Source organism: Hipposideros armiger, unplaced genomic scaffold, assembly GCF_001890085.2.
Source record: "Hipposideros armiger isolate ML-2016 unplaced genomic scaffold, ASM189008v1 scaffold_826, whole genome shotgun sequence".
Lineage (NCBI taxonomy): Eukaryota > Metazoa > Chordata > Mammalia > Chiroptera > Hipposideridae > Hipposideros > Hipposideros armiger.
Genome location: NW_017732176.1, coordinates 401,973 through 408,461, shown reverse-complemented (window position 1 = coordinate 408,461; position 6,489 = coordinate 401,973).

Here is a 6,489-nt window from a genome sequence, read left to right as displayed (position 1 = left end):
GGATGGAAATAGGGTCGAAGGGGGAGGGTGGCATTTCTCTGAACATACCTTTTTGTATAGTTCAGATTTTAGAGCCATGGTAATGTTTCGTGCGTGTGTGTGTGTGTGTGTGTGTGTGTGTGTGTGTGTGTGTGTGTAGGAGGAAGGTAGAAGGATCCAAAATGGGAAAAAAGAAACCTAATTGTATTATATTAAAACATTAATGCCATAACTACACTGAGGAGAGTGGGGAAGAAAAAAACTAATCTAAGTAAGTTTGAAAAAAGTGTATTTTTGTTATATGCTGTCAAAGGCTAAAGACAGATTCTCGTTGTTGAATGTGTTTTTCACATTTGTGTGTCAGCATTCTGAATTTATGTGTATTACTGGATTGAACGAATAAGTAACTATGTTATGAATAAAAGAGCCGAGTTTCTCACTGTTGGAGAAGGGAAATAAAATACGTTGAGACTCTGCAAATGTCCTATTTCTTACCATGCTTTCTTTCACTAATTTTAGCATTCATTAATGATTCTTGGCTGAAACGGTTATTACCGTGGTGTTTGCCAAATTGTGATTTTCCTATTTCCATCATTTCTTCTACATTTATTGTTTGGAATTCTGCTGTCATAGAGAACTGTTTCTTAACCTCCATCTAATTACTTATTCAATTTTATTTATTTATATCAGTATGGAATCATATATGTTAATTTCATTCGGGTTATAGCCCATAGTTATCATTTATTTTGTTGCTCGCCTTAGTCCTTACCTGACTCTTGAGAGGACCTGTACATTGGCTCTTTTGTCCTTTTGACATGCGTCCAACATTTTTTGAGTACTTCCTGACTTTTTGCCACCACAAGATGTTTTCGGCCCATCTTGTTCTCTCTCTGTCTTCACCCTGGAATTTTCCAAGGACCTCTGGATCCTCATTTTGGAAAATGATACGTGTATTTAGAAACCAAGATCTGGGTGCTAGATGTGCTCATTGCAACTGGGGTGTCATTGCTTCTAGGACCTCTCAGCAGATAGAGCTGGGAAATATATGTATGTACAAATAAGCACACACATCTGTATCTTTGTCTATATTCATGTACCTGATACATATACTAAAAATTATGAGTTTACACTGACACCTCCAATTCCAATCCAATGTCACAGGTTCATGCTAGTCTTCCTCATACTCTTATTTATTTTTAATAAATGTCAAAAAGACATCCCTCGAGCCTCCCTTGGACCATCTCTGAGCTTCAGTTACTCCTCCAGTTCTTGGAATTAGTCATTCTCTTCCCCAAAGAGCATTTGCTCATACCTATTCCATTAATGTCTGCCCCTCCATTAGATTAAGCTCCACAAGATCAAAGACAACATCTCTTTTTGGTCATCGTTGTATGCCCTGCACAGTACACAGTTCCCAGCATTCAGTAAACACTCAATGAATATTTGTTAATTGAATGAAGGAATGAAAGATGGAATGGGAAGCAGGATGTCACAAAGGGCCATCATTTCTACCACTCACACAAAAAAGTGAGACAATTCTGATTCACCAAGTCTCAGGTGTACCATTTTAATTTTTCCAAATATGCTACATTGATATTGGGACCTGCCAGGTGTTAGATAATCAGGTGGCCCTAGTGGTGCTCTGGTAGTTAAACTAGACAAGCAAACATGTGAACGTTGTCTTTCCCTAGAGGCTCGGATTATACTGGGGAACCTTCTGAACAGAGAAGGAGAACCTCACACCAACTCCCCAGCACCATGCTCATGTGCCTTGAGAGTCAGCAGGGAACAAGTTAAGTGGGAAGACTCTGAGGTCAGGTCCTGGGGCTCATCTTGAGAATTGTAATGATAGGTAATGTTCATTGCAATTCGTCTACGTAAGACACAGAGGTAGGCCTTTTGCCCACATTAACCTGTTTGTTTCTCACAACAGTTCTAGCGTTATTGTCATTTTGTAGAAGAGGAAACTGAGGCATAAAGAGGATAAAAGACTTGTCCCAAGTTGCATCGACGGCAAGTGGTGTCAGGCCTTGAAATCTGGCTGTTCTACAAACTTTCTAAAATTGTTCTTTCTCCATCCTTCTCTCAAGGAGGTGAAAAGTGTCTGGCTTTGGTTGATGTTCTGGTGGTCAGCGACCACCCATGTGTGTCTTCAGGAAAGTGTAAATGTGCAAAGAAATTATGGTGGTGTCAGGTCGATTCAGGTTTGAGAGAATATAGGGTTATCTCTATCTCCTGAGAAGCAAGGGGAAAAGAATTCTTTAATAGGCTTGGGTTTAGAAGAGAGAAAGGAAAAGCTGTAAGAACCCCTGGTGCTGAAGGAAGGTAACGATGTGTCTACTCGTCCAACTGAACCCATCATCCCTGGACAGGAGGCCCTGAGCCGACTCCCCACATCAGCCTGTCCCAGGTTTCCTCTCGTCCAGAGCTGGGCCACTATCTTCCTCCTGCACCATTACATTCATTACTATAAAGTGAAACCAGAGGCTCTGGGCACCCTCCCACCACTGGAAGGGTCTAGGCAGGAAAGTAACAATGAGCCAATGTTTAACTCAGAAGACAAAAGGCTCTTTGATAGGACCTTGACCTTGGCAGCCTCTTTCCTTTGCAAACAGCTTGGATTCTGTCCAGGGAAAACAGGAGCAGCGAGCAGCATTAGTGAGGAACCCCTTGTCCTTCAGACGAGTGTGGCTGAAGCGTGGGGTGACTTTGGACCCTGGCCTTCATATCAAGCTTCTGTAGATCCCCTCTGATAAAGCTTTCTTCACACCGAGGAATGTTGTACCTGCCCTGAAAGAGATAAGGTCTGGCCAGGTACCCATGTGGAGAGAGAACAAGGACTTGCCTCCACGCCAGGTATTCCAAAGCAGTACTCGAGGATCAAGACCTGCGTTAGAATCCCTGCGGGGCATTGCTAGAGGCCCATCTTCTGTGAAGTACCAGTTTCTCAGTGAATCTGTTATTTCAGCTGATCACCTTTCCAAGGCAGAACGTAAAAAAAAAAAAAAAGAAAAAAAAACTCAGCAGATGCTTGCAGCTCTGCAGGGAAGTGGAGGGTGCTGAACTGGGCAGCTGCCTTGAAAGGAGGACACATCGTGCTGTAGGGAGGTGAGGGACTACCCACCCAGGGGCTGCTGGGGGAGGCAACAGGGTGAGGAGGGAAGCTAGGGTCTGGGTGGTGCCGACCAGGCCCACCTACACTTAGAGAATCGCCCTCCCTGCCACACTCTTTCAAATCCCCTCATGAGCTGCAGAACGATTTCCCTTCCTCTCTGCCCCCAGGAAATGTCTCTTGGAGTAAATAGGAGCCCTTTCCCGGATTGGACCGTTATATCACAAGGAAGCGCATTGTGGAGAAACATCCTCCAAAGCACCGTGAGCCTCTATTCCCTCCTAACGTGGGGAAGTTGACTAGAATGCCCACAGGACTTTAGAGGAGGGGTCAGCTGAAGCTCAGCTAGTTTCAGGAATAGTTGATCAAGAATGACTCTTGGAAGAAGAAGAAGGAACTGTGCTCACAGGTTAGCAACCATTGTTTGGGCCATTTGGATTTTATCAAGAAGGGTGAGGAGGAATGCCCAGAGTCTTATGATATTGTGATTTATAATAAGAAACAGATGTATTTAGTCTTCAATCTACTCCCAGCACAGAGCTCCTAAAACCCTTAAAATTTACTAGTGATAGAGACTGATAAATGTGTCCTTATTATGTTAATGATGTGACTTTAAAAATGCCCCCTAGGTCACCTAAGGATGGGGGCTACATGCCAGGTGACACTACCAAGTGATTAGAAGGTTGGAGCTTTCGGTCCCACCCGGCTGATCTTCAGGGAGGGGAGAGGGGCTGGAGGTTAAATCAATCGCCAATGACCAATGAATTAGTAATCAATCATGTCTATGTAATGAAGTGCCATTAAAAAACCCAAAAGGATGTGTTCAGAGAGATTTCAGGTTGGTAAACACCGTGGAGTTGTTGGGAGAGTGGCACGCCAGGAGAGCGCATGGAAGCTTTTGCCCCTTCCCACATACCTGCCCTATGCGTCTCCATCTGGCTATTCCTGAGTTATAGCCTTTATAATAAACTGGTTATCTGGTAAGTAACATGTTTCTCTGAGTTCTGTGAGCCACTCTAGCAAATTCATCAGACCTAAGGAGGAGGTCGTGGGACCCTCCAGCCTCTAGCTGGGTATTCAGAGCCTAAGTAACAGCCTGTGCTTGCGATTGGCTTCGGAAGCGGGAGTGAGGGGAACAACCTTATAGAACGGAGCCCTGAACCGATGGAATCTGATGCTATCTTCGGGCAGTTAGTGTCAGAATTGAGTTGAATTGCAGAACACCCAGCTGGTGTCTGAGAATTGCTTGCTGGTGCGGGACCCACACACACACACACATTGGAGTTGGGGGCAGAAAAAACAGGGCTAAAGTCATGTGTGTGCAAGAGGGCTTCGAAAGGAATAGCTGCTGGGGACAAGGACATGAGAGGGCCAGCTGTGGAGAACTCTCAATCCACTAAAAGTGAAGCTATATATAAACAAATCAACGTGCTTCCCTCTCTGTCCCTTTAGCATATGTGCCGGCCCATTTCCTTTGCTCCAGCCCTGCCCTGTGCTCTTCCTCCCTGGGTACAGAGGAACCGGGACTCAGCCAGACCTGGCACATTAGGCTGGGCGATGGAAGAGGGGCCGTGAGACCGGGGCTCTGGGGAGGGGAGAAGAAAGCGGAAGAACTGGCTGAACTAGGAGGAAGGAGTCTTGTCATTCTGTCCTAGGCCAAAGAAGAAAGGGAGTGGGAGAGCAAGTGAGGTAAGTTGTGGGGGTGGAGAGGTGGGGTTAGGAGGGGCCTTAAAAGGTTCGGTGCTCACCTATCAAGAGGCAGAAGTGGGTGCTGCTTTGTCTTCCATGCATCCAGCAGGATTTGAAGAAGGCAGGCTGCTGGCTAGTCCCGTCTTGTAGGGTCATCTGTGAGGAGGGGGAGTGATAAGCTGCCTGAAGGCAGATGCAATTTGATGGGGAGAAGAGAAGCAGTTTAGCAGACAGACTGAGCGGGGTGCCGTGCATTGCCACACAGACCCCAGATGCAAGATGCAGAGCCTGGTGCTGCCTGTGGAGGAGGTGGCCTCACTGAAGGCCAAGGCGGCCTGAGGGTCCTTGACCACCACTCAGCCTTCTCTTGTGTCCAGTTACAACCCTCTGGGCTGCTCTCAGCCATTGGATGAAACATCTTCCAGACGCTCCTAAGTACAAAACCCAGGAGGTGTGGAGAAAGGCAGGTCCCACCAGAGTCAGCAGCCCCAGCTCCTCACTTGACCTTGTACTGGGCTGATGGAGTGGTCATCACCCCCCTGCGTCCTGTCCTCTACTCCTCCTGTCCTCCAGGGGTCCTAGGCCAGTTGTAAGCTATCTCCACTTCCTCCTTGGTTTAGCTGAGCCAAGGCTAGGACTATTTGCAAAGGATTTTATAGAAAAGTATAAGAACGGGAAAACCCCTAAATAAGAAAATGCGTGAGACGTGAAATCGAAGAGTCTTCAGAGCTCAGGTTCTTCACTCAAGTCCAGGCACTGGTTGACTTGGCTGGCTGGAGTCCTAGTTCTGTGGCTTTATCATGAGAAGCTGGGGGAACTGGGTTCTGTTCTTCTCTGTGCCCCCAGCTCCTAGCATGCGACCTGGCATCTTACAGGGGTGGAGTAAATGTGTTGTGTTGGATGAATAAATGCATGAACTCCCAGTGCACAAGAGCAAGGAGTGGTTTACTCGAGGGCCAGTTGTCCAAACACCTGGTTGTCCCCACTCCCCCCCTCCCCGCCACAGAGAACCCAGCTTTTCTCTATCCTCTCCTCAACCCCTGTCCCCAGAGAGCAGAGAATATCCCAAATAAAGTGATCGTACAAAACTGGGTGAACGTCATGAAAAAGAGTCAAGGACTTAGAATGCTCCCCTAAGATAGGTTCTGTTCTCAGTGAAGCAAAAACTCCTCTCTGGGTCCAGGGCGATGTCCCTTTTGACCCTCCTTTGGGCCTGTCTTTCTCTGAGTGCTGCTCCTCTCCCATCTCTCCATGGGTCCTTGGTGTTTCAACCTCTTTGCTTTCTCCATATTGTGGGCTGATTCAATAACTAGGATCCCCTCCCCTCCCCAACCCCCCCCCACACACACACACACAGACTGGCCTCTCTGACCCTGATCTCCAGAGGGACGCACAGCATCTCGCAGAGTGTCCCGGCCTGAGCAGATGTGCACAGACAACAGACAGCAAGCAAGGATGTAGGTACATATGTCCGCAGAGTCACCTGTGAGCACTGTTTCCTGAGGCTACTGGAATGGATCTGCAGACATTGTACGGTACTCTTGTTCTGTAAGAATGCTATGCACTTGAGCAACACTGGCATTTTATTATTCTCAGGAGACTTTGGCACAAATAAATGAAAATACCTGTCTCCACGGATGCATTTTCTGTGAAAAGTAAATTTGTGAGGCATTGCCTTGGCTGACCCCTAGGCCCCCTCAACCACACAT